We start from the raw sequence: 13,275 nt of genomic DNA on the forward strand, positions 1-13,275 counted from the left end.
ATATTTTGTTGATGGCTTTTGTGTCAAAGTTTATAAAAAATGTTTGTCTCTATTTTTCTTCTTTGATACTGTTTCTGTCTTGTTTTGGTGTCAGCCTCATAAAATGAATTAATGAAGTGTTCCTTTCTCTTCTATTTTCTAGAAGAAATTGTGTAAAATTTCTGTCAGTTCTTTAAATATTTGGCAGAATTCTCCAGGGAGGTGAAGTGGAGCTGCAAGTTGTTACTTAGGAGCTTTTAAATTATGAATCCCATTTTTAAATAGTTTTCTTTACTACAACCACTTAGATTATCTATTTCATGTTGGTTGCATTTTGGTAATTTTTGGTTTTTGAGCAATTCATCCATTTTTTTCTACATTGTCAAATTTGTGAGCATAAAATTGATTCTAATATTCCCTTTCTGTCATTTTAATGGTTATGGGCTTTGTGGTTAGTTTCATTACTGATATTGTTGATTTGTGTCTCTTCTGTTTTAATTTTGCCAGTCTTGCTAGAGTGACATTGATATTTTTGAAGAAGCAGCTTTTTGTTTTATTAATGTTTTCTATTTTTATGTTTTCAGGTTAGTTGATTTCTGTTCTCACCTATATAATTTCCTTCTGCTTGCTTTGGGCTTCTTTGGCTAATATTTTTCTAGTTTTTTGAGGGGAAAAACTTAGTTTTGAGGGCTTTCCTCTTTTCTAACATAAGCATTTAAGGCTATAAGATCCCCCTCAGTTCTGCATTAGCTACTTCCCACATATTTTGATCTATTGTCTTTTTATTCTTATTCAACTCTATGTGTACTTCTTGAAATTTCCTTGGCTCTCCTTCTTGACCATAGACTATTTACAGATGTACTATTTAATTTCAAAGTATCTGGAGATTTTTTTCTGTTGTCTTTCGAGGTCATGGACTTTTAACTTATTATAATCTATTTGTGAATAGTATTGTGAAACTTCATAAAAAATGTATAAGAAACTTACAGCAGAGTAATTCTATTTTCCCATCAGTCTGGAGATGAGCTGGTTCTGGTCTGGGTTGTAGATTTAATTAATTTCAGTTTAATTAATTTCAGTTTACCACAGGTTTCATGTATTTCAAACGTAGCAGCCAGGGCCCTCCTTTCATTAGGAATAGGGAGCTAAGACTCTGAGGTCTCCCTAAGCTTTCTCGCTCATTTCCAGCTTCCCGTGCCTTGGAAGAAATCTGTGTTGCAGCCTCCCCCAGCTTCTGACTCCACAGGACCTCTCCTTCTCTCTGCCATCTTACCCTGTCCCAGGAGCCCAGCCATCACTCTGTATTTGAGGTGAAATGTCTGAATGAAAGGATTTATGGGGCATGTAGATGAGTGTACTTTGGGGGTGCTTCTGGGTTTGAATCCATCACGCCTGGTCTACAGGGTCCTTCAAGATTTCTTTGGTTTCTTCTTGTCTCAGCCAAGAGCCAAGTCCTCCCTGCTTATAGCTGGCTTGTTCTTCCCACCACATCCCAGAGATAAAAGCAGTTGCAGGTTTTTATTGCCTTGGATAGGCTCGTCCCTCCCTAGAATGTTGTGCGTTTAGACTTCTTTGCATTTTCAGGTCTCTAATGGTTGTCATGTGTGATGATTGGAATAAATCAAGATTTCCTCATTGTTATATTGCGAGCAACAGCTTTTTACAACCTTTTATACCCTAACAAGAAGCAGAGCTCCCACTATTCTGTTAAACCAGCAAAACCTCTCAGCAACCTCATCTGTCACCATGGCCTTGGAGTTTGGGAGCTAATGGTTTGGTTTTCAACATGTTTGAAAAAAATGTCATAATGTCTCCCCCATGATTTTGTCACAAATCCTATCCATCTTCTCCAAAGTGCTACTCTCAGAAAAACATACCTGTATCTCACAGATACAAAAATTCAGGGAAATCTTAGTTATTCCAACAGGTTGAGTAATTCTACCTTTCTCATTCAAGGTTGGAATTGGACACATATTAATATTAGATCCTCATGTTAGTGTTACCTAAATTCTCACCTCTCCATACATAAATAAGGTCACAACTTTAATTGCTGTGTCTTGCTTCAGAAGTTGGGCTAAGTAGGACTTCCTCTAAGTTAAGCACTATTCTGAGCACTTGGATAGACCAAGTCTTTTCTTATAAGACTTACCTATCAAACCTTATAAGGCAAGTATCATTATAATCACCATTTCAAAGCATAGATACCTTGAGTGATGTGGCTAATGACCCATGGTTAGAAACTGAAGACAGGAAGTGTAGATTCAAAGACAATGATCTGGGCAGGCACAGTGGCTCATGTCTGTAATCCCAGCACTTTCGGAGGCCAAGGTAGGCGGATCACCTGAGGTCAGGAGTTCGAGACCAGCCTGTCCAACATGGTGAAACCCCATCTCTACTAAAAGTACAAAAATTAGCTGAGTGTGGTGGTGCATGCCTATAGTCCCAGCTACTCCGGATGCCGAGGTAGGATAATTGCTTGAACCTGGGAGGCAGAGGTTGCAGTGAGGCAAGATTGCGCCACTGCACTCCAGCCTGGGCGACAGAGTGATACTCCGTCTGAGAAATAAAATAAAACAATCAAAAAGACAATGATCCTTTATTTTCCTCTAAGCTATATTGCCATGCACAGTCTCTGCCTCATTACCATTGGGTCATAATGTCTATGACTGAGCCAATGATGCCTAATTTAAAATCATTTTGAGGAGTATGGTCAAGTCAATTGCAGTCACAAAGAGAACACCTCTGGTTTGTACCATTTTTTATTTGTTTGCTTTGGTTCAGAATTCTATTTTTTATAAAGATTTCTTTTACTCTATTATTTTATTACTGTTACTTAAAAAATTGTCATTACCCCATCCTACCTCCTTATCGACCCAAAGCTAACCTTGACATTGGTGTGGGGAGGACAACTTTTTGTGAAAAGTATTTGCTGCCCTTCCCTGGGGGAGGAGGAGTTTCTCCACCTTGCTGCCATTCGGATTGGCTGTGTGAATTGCTTTGGCCGGGGAAATGTGGGCATAAATGATCCTTGTCTCTTTCAGCAGAAGTGGTTTCACTTTTTCTTTTCCATGTGCCATGGGCCTGGCAAACTCTGAGAGTGTGTGCTTTATCTACTTGATTCCAGAGGGAAGAGGATTTGGTGCCATGCTGTGGCCGATGGATATGTGACATACAAGGATGGGAAAAAAATGGGGCGTTATTTGTTATTGCAGCATAACTTAGCCTTTGCTTATAAAGGGTGCGCTGCCGAGACACGTTTTTATGATTTTACTAAATGTATTAAATAGAATATATCTCTAAACCATTTGTGAATTGGTTCTCAAAGTGTGATCCCTGGATCACAAAAGTATGAAAGCAAGATAAAATGGTTTCATTCTTTTGGGGGGAAATAAGATAATATATATACACTTAATAATATTAAGACATTATTTGAAAGTTTTTTACTCTCATTCTTTCATGAGGCTACAGTGGAGCTACCTAAAGGTGTAACTGCTCTGCTGCCTAAGGAAATGAATACTCGCATTCTTGTGTTTCAAAACTTTTTCAGCTTTAATTTCTTGTATACAAAAAATTAATACATGCCACCCAAATGAAATAAATCTCTTTGGATCTTCAGTAATTTTAGGAGAATAAGAGATTCCTAAAACCAAAAAAGAGAAACATTGATGTAGTTTATTGTTTGGTATATTTATAAATTTTACATAAGTGATATTTGGTGACTTGCTTTTTAAACTCAACATTCCGTTGAGGTCTAATCCTGATAGGGCTTTTGCTGTAGCCTGCATGTTGTTGGAAATGCGTCACGGAGTAACTCTGTGGTTTTACTTTACTCACAGGACTTTTGTTAGACCTGTGGGAAGGGACCACAAGGCAGTTGCTGAAGTATGAAAAAGACAGTTACTAAACTGTCATTAGTTTATTAACTGTCTTAGTAAAGACCTGTTAATTTACTTTTTTACCTTAGGTATTGGCATATTCCACACATCTGTGCTATTCTTGAATTTCATCACTTAGGAATGAATACGATTTGAACTCGTTCATATTTAGAGAAGGTGTCACTTTGAAAACCAGGCAGATCCACCTACACTGAAAATGACCCTAAAGTAAATTGGTGGAAGAAATCAGATCCCAAAGATTACTGGTGAGTTTTGAAGTCTTCATCAGTATATCCGTATTAAAAGGAGATGACAGAAGCCAAAGTAAAATAATTATGGGCTGACGGAACAACTGGATTAAAATAAACGTCAGTTTCATGTAAAAGGGCTAACTTGAAGGTCATTTTTGAAAATGGTTAATTTTAACTCCAGCTCATTAGAGGATCTAAAGTGACCTTGATGGGCAGTGGAAGAAATCACGACATGAAATTCCTTGAATAAAAATTAATTGACTTTAATAAATGAACTCAACCTTCTCTCGCTAAGGTGTATGAAAATGGGTGCACATAGACTGAGCTCACTCCTTTCAGCTGTTTATGCTGTTATAAAATAGTTTCAAAAAGAGGAAAATATCTGCTCTTCAAAGTTTTCTGAGCATGTGACTTTATAAAGCATATGCATTTGATCACCTTCCCAAATGCCTTTCCTGTACCAATGAATAATACATTTGCCTCACAACTGAAGTGATATACCCTCCTGCTCTGCCTCCTATCCTATTGCCAAATTCAGTGACTGAATGGGCATTTTCATATTCACTCCCCTAACTATGACCTCTCGATTTCACAGAGAAGCTTAATCTCGGTTAGTCTCGTTGTCTCACTGGGGATTCTCTGTTTCCTTGAGGGGCCTCTGAGAGGTGAACAGCTTTGCAAGGACTGGGAACCTGTGACCAGCACAGTGTTAGAAACACTTGAGGCGGTTGTTCTTCCAGGGCAGACATCTCCAACTCCCGGGGGCTCCTGCTTTCCGTCTGTCCCTGAATGCTGATTATGCATCATGAGATTATGTAACAGACAGTTCACAGCCTCTGCATGCAATTTTTTTTTCCTACATATTTTATTAGGGAAAAAATAAAATATACACAGTAGAGAGACTAGTATAGCAAACTTGTGTGTACTAATAACCTAGCTTCGAAATTGCCAACACACAGTCCATCTTGTTTCGTTCATTTCTTCACCCACTCCACACTCTCCCCACTGAGTTATTTTTAGTCAATTATTAGACACCATACATAAATCCTACACTACTTGTCTCCAAAACACATTGATTCTTTTTTAGAAAACATAACCGCCGGGCATGGTGGCTTATGCCTGTAATCCCAGCACTTTGGGAGGCCGAGGCAGGCGGATCACCTGAGGTCAGGAGTTCGAGACCAGCCTGACCAACATGGTGAAACTCTGTCTCTACCGAAAATACAAAAATTAGCTGGGCATGGTGGCTAAGGCCTTAATCCCAGCTACTGGTGAGGCTGAGGCAGGAGAATCGGTTGAACCCAGGAGGCAGAGGTTTCTGTGACCCTAGATCCTGCCATTGCACTCCAGCCTGGGCAACAAGAGCGAAACTCCACTCAAAACATAAAATTAAAAAAATAAAAATTTAAAAAACATAACCATAATACTGTTACTTATACCTGAAAATCAGTAATTCTTTAATATTGCCGAGTTTTCCAGTCAGCATTCAAACCTCTCATTTCACATCAGAAAAGTTTTTACAGCGAGTTTGTTGGAATTAGGATTCACAAAAGGTCCAGACATAGATTGGTTATGTCTCAAATCTATCTGTAGGTTTCCTCTTCCCTATTTTTATATCTTGCAAAGTGTCTGTTAATAAAACTGGATTCTTTGCCCTGTGGAACATCCTACAGTCTAGATATTGCTGATTGCAGCCCCGGAGTGTTTAACACGTTCCTCTGTCCCTTGTAGTTCCTATAAACTGGTAGTAAAGCATGGTCTTGATTAGGTTCAGGCTCAATATTTCTGGCAGGAATGCTGTATGTGTAGTGCATTTGCTTGCTATTATATTGCATCAGGAGGTGCCTATTGTCTGTCTCCTTTTGTTGATGTTAATATTGATCTGTGGGTTCAGATGTTATCAGGATGATCTATCCATTATAAAATTTTCTACCAAATAATAGTTCCAGCTGCCAATGATGACCATTGCCTGCATCCATTATTTCATTAGGGGTTTGAGAAAGCAAATATTCTAATTCGATCATTTCTTCCGAATTCATTAGCTGTAAAGGAATGCATGCTCATCAGCTATTGGGTTACCATGAGTTATGAGTCAAAAGGCAAATGAGGTGAATTGTGCATGTGGCATTCCCCCACCCAGTCTCCATGTGCTCAGCCTTGTCTATGCCCTCATGGGCTGCACCAAAGGCTCTGTTGCCCACTAGATTCTGCTTGGGTATAGCTCATGGGAGTCCTGGAATGAGATCAAAGGGAGGGAGGAGAATGAGGATGGAGTTTATTCCCCTGTTTCCTTCCCTATGCTGTGCCCCAGCTGGCTGCATCCATTGCAGCTGTCTCTGCACAGACCTCTCTTACCTGGGTTTTCATAACCACTCCTTCCTTTGCTCCTCCAATCTGCATGAGATCATGTCCCCCTAAATGCCATGGTGATCATGGCGTCGCCACCCTGTGGTGCTGCCCTCTTCCTTGTGGTCTCCCTACAAACACTGCCCATAGCTTTTATACAACCATTTTACTGAGTCTCAAATTACAAAATTTGTAATGCCTGTTTCACATTGGGAGGTATATTATCCTTCTCCTCTTCCTTGTTTTTTTATTTTTAAATCTTATGGACATATAACAGCTGTACATATTATGAAGTTGATGTGATATTTTGGTACAGGCCAAGAAGAGAGTTATGGTGTTGGCTGGGGTGATTGATTGGGACTACTAAAGTGAAATTGGACTACTACTCCACAATGGAGGTACAGATGAAAGAATTACTACAGAAGATCCCTTAGGTCATCTTTCACCTGTAATTACCATGCCCTGTAATTACCATGCCCTGTAATTACGGTTAATGAAGAATTACTACAATGCAGTCTAGTCAGGACTACAAATAGCCTAGACCCTTCAGGAATGAAAGTTTGGGCCACCCTGCCAGGTAAAGAACAGGACCAGATAAGGCACTTGCTGAAGGAAAAAGGATTATACAGAAAGGGTAGTAGAAGAAAGTAGTTATACATACCACCCATGACCATGTGACCCGTTACAGAAATGAGAATTGTAATTGTTATTCTTTTTCTCTATATTTTTAAAGAATATGCTTGTATATATACATGTATTAAGCAAATGCCTCTATTTTCTTTCCACTCTTATTCCTTTGTCATGTAACATGACACATACTGACTGTATTATTAAGTATTGTAAATTTTATTTTATTTATTTATTTGAGATGGAGTCTGGCTCTGTCGCCCAGGCTGGAGTGCAGTGGTGCGATCTCGGCTCACTACAACCTCCACCCCCTTAGTTGAAGTGATTTTCCTGCCTCGGCCTCCTGAGTAGTTGGGATTACAGGTATGTGCCAGCATGCCCGGCTAATTTTGTATTTTTAGTAGAGACAGGATTTCACCATGCTGGTCAGGCTGGTCTCAACCTCCTGACCTCAAGTGATCTACCCTCCTTGGCCTCCCAAAGTCCTGGGATTACAGGTGTGAGCCACCACGCCCAGCCATGTAAATTTTAATATTTAAGTTATGGGATATAAGGAGAAGAACAAACATCAATCAAAGACTTTATCTTCTCTTTTGGGAAAGAAGTTAGTGTGTTTTTGGTTGTACATAGGATAGTTGTATCATGTACAACTTGCTAGGGGGAGCTATAATCTCCTTATTGTTGTTATTTGGAGATTAAGTATGGTTTAAGGAGATGTGTAGGGATGTCAAGTTGACAAGGGGTGGACTTGTGATGGTTAATTTAGGTGTCAAGTTAATGGGATTAAGGGATACCCAAGTAGCTACTAGATACCCAAGTAGCTGGTGAAGCATTGTTTCTGGGTGTGGCTGTGAGGGTATTTCCAGAAGAGGTTGGCATTTGAATCAGTGGACTGAGTAAGGAAAATGTGCTGTCATTCAATGTGAGTCAACATTGTACAATTGGCTACAGGCTTAGATACAACAAAAAGGCAGAGGAAAAGCAAATTTGCTCTCTTCTGTAGCTGGGGTACCCTTCTTCTTCTGCCCTTGGACATCAGGACTCCAGCCTGTCCTGCCTTTGGAGTCTGTGACTTATACCAGAGGCCCTCAAGTTCTCAGGTCTTTGGCTATGGACTGTGAGGTAAACCTTTAGCTTCCCTGGTTCTGAGGGTTTTGGACTAGACTGAACCACATACTGATTTCCCTGGTACTCTATCCTGCAGGAGGTTTGTTGTGGGATGGGACTTCTTAGCCTCTATAATCATGTGGGCCAATTCCCCTAATAAATTTCTTTCTATCTATCTAGCTAGCTATCACCTATCTATACATACTACTGGTCCTATCTCCACAGAATCCTGACTAATATATTATCTGTACTAGTCAGGGTTCTCTCGAGGGACAGAACTAATAATTATATATGTATAGATATATATATATAGATATATATAATTGTGTATATATAATATATACACATATAATATATATGTGTATATATCTGCGTATATATATGTGTGTGTGTGTGTGTGTGTGTATATATAAAGAGAAGTTTATTAAGTATTAATTCACATGATCACAAGTCCCACAATAGGTCATCTGTAAGCTGAGGAGCAAGGAGAGCCAGTTCAAGTTACAAAACTGAAGAACTTGGAGTCTGATGTTCAAGCGCAGGAAGCATCCAGCACGGGAGAAAGATGTAGGCTGGGAGGACATCTCTCCTGTTTATATTTTTTTGCCTGCTTTATATTCGCTGGCAGCTGATTAGATTGTGCCCACCAGATTAAGGGTGGGTCTGCCTTCCCCAGCCCACTGACTCAAATGTGAATCTCCTTTGGCAGCACCCTCACAGACACACCCAGGATCAACACTTTGTATCCTTCAATCCAATCAGGTTGACACTCAGTGTTAACCATCACACCATTGTTGTTATATATTAAATTTGCATTTGCATTTAGGTGTACTTCAGGATTTTTATGGTGTTCCATTGTTTATTCATGTACCAATAGCATGGCATTTTAATAATAGAAGATTTATAGTATATTTTTATATCTAATAGGACTAATTTCTCTCTTGCTACTTTTTCAAGAAAAACTCAGCTCTTCTCGCTTGTGTATTCTTACATGTGACCTTCATAATCAACTTGTTGAACTCTGCTACACACACACACACACACACACACACACACACACACGATCTTCAAAAAGTTCATGGAGAGTGTGTATTATGAAAAAAACTGTGCATGGCCAGGTGCGGTGGCTCATGCCTGTAATCCCAGAACTTTGGGAGGCCAAAGCAGGCGGATCGCGAGGTCAGGAGATCAAGATCATCCTGGCTAACACAGTGAAACCCCGTCTCCACTAAAAATACAAAAAATTAGCCAGGCGTGGTGGCGGGCGCCTGTAGTCCCAGCTACTAGGGAGGCTGAGGCGGGAGAATGGCAGGAACCTGGGGGGTGGAGCTTGTAGTGAGCTGAGATCGCGCCACTGCACTACAGCCTGGGTGACAGAGTGAGACTCCATCTCAAAAATAAAATAAAATAAAATAAAATAAAATAAAAGCTGTGCATAAATTTCAACTTTTTTGCACCAAAATAAACTCATAGTAACTTGTTATAACATGTCTGAACAGAACACGGCTTGAGGTATGTGGTGGTTGAGTGTCAACTTGAATTGAATTGAAGGACGTAAAGTATTGTTTCTGGGTGTTGTCAGAAGAGATTAACATTTGAGTCAGTGGACTGGGAGAGGCAGACCCACCCTCAATCTGGGTGGGTACCATCTAGTCAGCTGCCAGCATGGCTAGAATAAAGCAGGCAGAATGTGGAGGGACTTGACTTGCTGAGTTTTCTGGTCTTCATCTTTTTCCCATGCTGGATGGTTCCTGCCTTCGAACATCAGACTCCAAGTTCTTTGACTTTTGGACTCCTGAACTTACACCAGTGCTTTTCGAGGGGCTCTCTGGCTTCCCTGCCTTTGACGTTTTGAGACTCAGACTGAGTCACTACTGGCTTCCTTGTTCCTCATGTTGCAGACAATCTGTTGTGGGACTTCACCTTCTGATGCTATGAGTCAATTCTCCTTAATAAACTCCCTTTCATATATACCCATATCGTATTAGTTCTGTCCCTCTAGAGAACCCTAATACAAAGCACTAATAAAAACAAGACATCAGTTTGAAAAAAAGACCCTATCAGAACGAAATGAATTCTGCTAAAATCAAAGCAAGACCAAACATCAAATTTATGGTGAAGAATGGTGAAATCATTGATGCCTGACAAAAAGTTTATGGGGACAGTACTCTCAAAAAATCAGCAGTTTACAAATGAATACATCGTGTTAAAAAGGAACAAGATGATGTTGAAGATCAAGCCTGCAGTGGTAGAAAATCTGTATCAATTTGTGAGGGAAAAAAATCACCTTGTTCATATCCTAATTGAAGAAGACTGGCAATCAACAGCAGAAATCGCCAACACCATAGGCATCTCAATTGTTTCATCTTATGTAATTGTGACTGAAAAACTAAAGTTGAGCAAATTTTCCCCTTGGTGGATCCCAAAACTGTTGTGCCCAGATCAGATGCAGACAGGAGCAGAGCTTTCAATGGACAGTTACAATGAGTGGAATCAAGATCCTGAAGCATTTCTTAAAAGAATTTCAGAAGGAAATGGAACATGGCTTTACTAGCATGACCCAAATACAAAGCCACAATCAAAGCAATGGCTTCCAAGAGGTTTTTGCTTGTTGACTTTCTGGAGGGCCAAATACTGATCACATCTGCTTATGATGAGAGTGTTTTAAGAAAGCTAACCAAAGCCACAGCAGAATAATGCCCAGGAAACTTCACCACCACCACAATACTGCTGCTCATTCCTCTCATCAAACAGGAGAAATATGTGAGTTTCAATGGGAAATCATCAGGCATCCTGCTTACGGTCCTGATTTTTTTCTGACTTCTTTTTGTTTCCTGATCTTGAAAAATCATTAAAGGGAACCAAGTTTTCTTCAGTTAATGTGAAAAAGACTTCATTGACATGGTTAATTTCTCAGAACCCTCACTTGTTTAAGGATGGATTAAATGACTGGCATCACCACTTAACAAAAGTGTCTTAAACTTGATGTAGCTTATGTTGAGAAATAAAGTTTATACTTTTTATCTTTTAATTCCATTTTGCTGCAAACTTTTTAAAGTCCCCTCATATACATATCACATTAAATTTTAGAAATTTCCTTAGTGTTGACATCTTTCTGATTCTGTGTTTTCTTATTTAACAACCTAATATGCATTTATATATTTGTTCAGGTTAACCTTTGTGTCTATTAGGAGATCGCTTTTGTAAAAATAGTTTTCCTCATTTAGGTTTTGCTATTTTTTAGAAAGATACTCCCTACTGTTTTACCTTATTATTATATAGCAAAAAATGTATTGTCTTCTATTATACCTTCTGATTATTATTTGCGTATATAAAGTCCAGTATAAGCTCCATTTTTGAATTCTTCATGGCTGACAAATAGAAATATAATATTTGTATTTTTGTATGTAGAAATGTATTTGTTCTAATAATTTATTTTTAGCTTATTACGGATTTTCTATACGCACAATTCTATCATTTGCACGTGATGGCAGTTTCAGTTGCTCTTTCAATTACTCTTTATTATTTTCTTGCCTGAACATAATGTTCTGGTTGGGACCATCAGTGTGAACAAGAATCTTTACCTCATTCCAGATACCAGAGTGAGAACTTCCAACATTTCTTCATGGAATATGTTTGCTGATGCTTTCTTTGTATCTATTAAAACAATCAATGGTGATAAAATGCATTGATTGGTTTTCCAATGTAAGACCATCTTTGCAATCCTGAGATAAGACCTATTCGTTCATTATTTGTAATAATACTTTTTACATATTGGTGAATTTATGTTTCTAATATTTTAAATAATATTTTAATTATATACATAAGTGAATTGGCCTTTAATAATTTTTCTTAATCCAACCTTGGTATCTGGATTTTGCTGGCCTGATAAAATTCTTTGGAGAGTATCATTTCTTCTATACTCTTAAATAGTTTCTATATGATTGATATTTTTAAAAAATAACTACTTGGTAACACTCTGGGTGAAACCATTCAGGTCTGCACTGTTTTCACTGGAAAGTGAATACATCTACATGTAGTTTTTGCTGTGTTTCACATGTTTATCTTGTTTCAAGTATGGTAGGTTGTATTTTTCTAGAAAGTTGTCCATTTTATTTAATTTGCCTTTTTAGGGTACAGCAAATTCTTACTTTCTTTTTTTTTTTAGTTCTTTTTCTAGTCTTTCTTTTTTTAAAATCAGTTTTATCAAGGACTTATTAATTTTATGAGTTTTCTCAAAGTACAAGACAATTGTGTATTATATGTTTAGTTTCTATTTGGTTAATTTGTTCTTTTACTTATAATTTCCCTTTTCTCCATTTTATGTGAAAAAAATGGAAAGATATACCATGCTCATAGATTGGAGACAATACTGCAATGTCATCCCAATCAAAACGCCAGCAGTTTTCTTTATTTTGTGAAATTTGATGAGCTGATTATATACTTTATGTGATGTGTATGAACAAAGCAAGAGAAATGACCACACTGGGGAAAAATGTTTGCCTTTATATAGCAGACAAGTAGTTTGTTTTCTTAATCATTTCAAATCAATAAGAAAAAGACCAACAAACCAATATTAAAACATGCAAAGGACTTGAATAGTCAGATCACAGATGAGAAGAATTAAATGAGTCTTAAACATAGGAATGATGTTCAAAATCACTTAAAATATTTAAACTGAAAATAAATGAAGTAAACATGTACAGAATTACAACAAAAATTGACATACCCATAACCATGAAGAAAATGTTAGTATTAAAGAAGCCAATCAGGCCATAAATTAGTAAAGATAAAGAACATTTGAATAGCATAATTAGCAAGCTTGAATTAATGAATATATGTTGTAGGAGTTTGTACCCAATTAGGGATTATATAAGCTTTTTACCAACATTGGAAAGTACTAGGCCACAAAGCCAACCCCAATGAATACCAAATAATCGATTTCATATACATAAGATGATAGTCTCTAATAACTATTCAAAGATGAAAATCAATGCCAAAATATAGTCAAAAAGTCATATTCCCTTGGAAATTAAAAATACTCTGCTAAATAATTCAAGGGGTATAGAAATCACAATTGAAATCATGAA

The 13,275-nt window shown here is 38.0% G+C and overlaps 1 non-coding gene across 1 annotated transcript; it reads left to right on the plus strand.

Annotated features, from left to right (window-relative positions):
* Window positions 1–3,722: 3,722 nt before the first annotated feature.
* On the plus strand, window positions 3,723–3,855 carry LOC112429452 (small nucleolar RNA SNORA18). Its single transcript, XR_003021688.1, has one exon. It is a non-coding gene; the product is annotated as a small nucleolar RNA SNORA18 (small nucleolar RNA).
* The last annotated feature ends 9,420 nt before the right edge of the window (window positions 3,856–13,275 follow it).

Source organism: Macaca nemestrina, chromosome 7 (assembly GCF_043159975.1).
Source record: "Macaca nemestrina isolate mMacNem1 chromosome 7, mMacNem.hap1, whole genome shotgun sequence".
In the NCBI taxonomy this organism is placed as follows: Eukaryota; Metazoa; Chordata; class Mammalia; order Primates; family Cercopithecidae; genus Macaca; species Macaca nemestrina.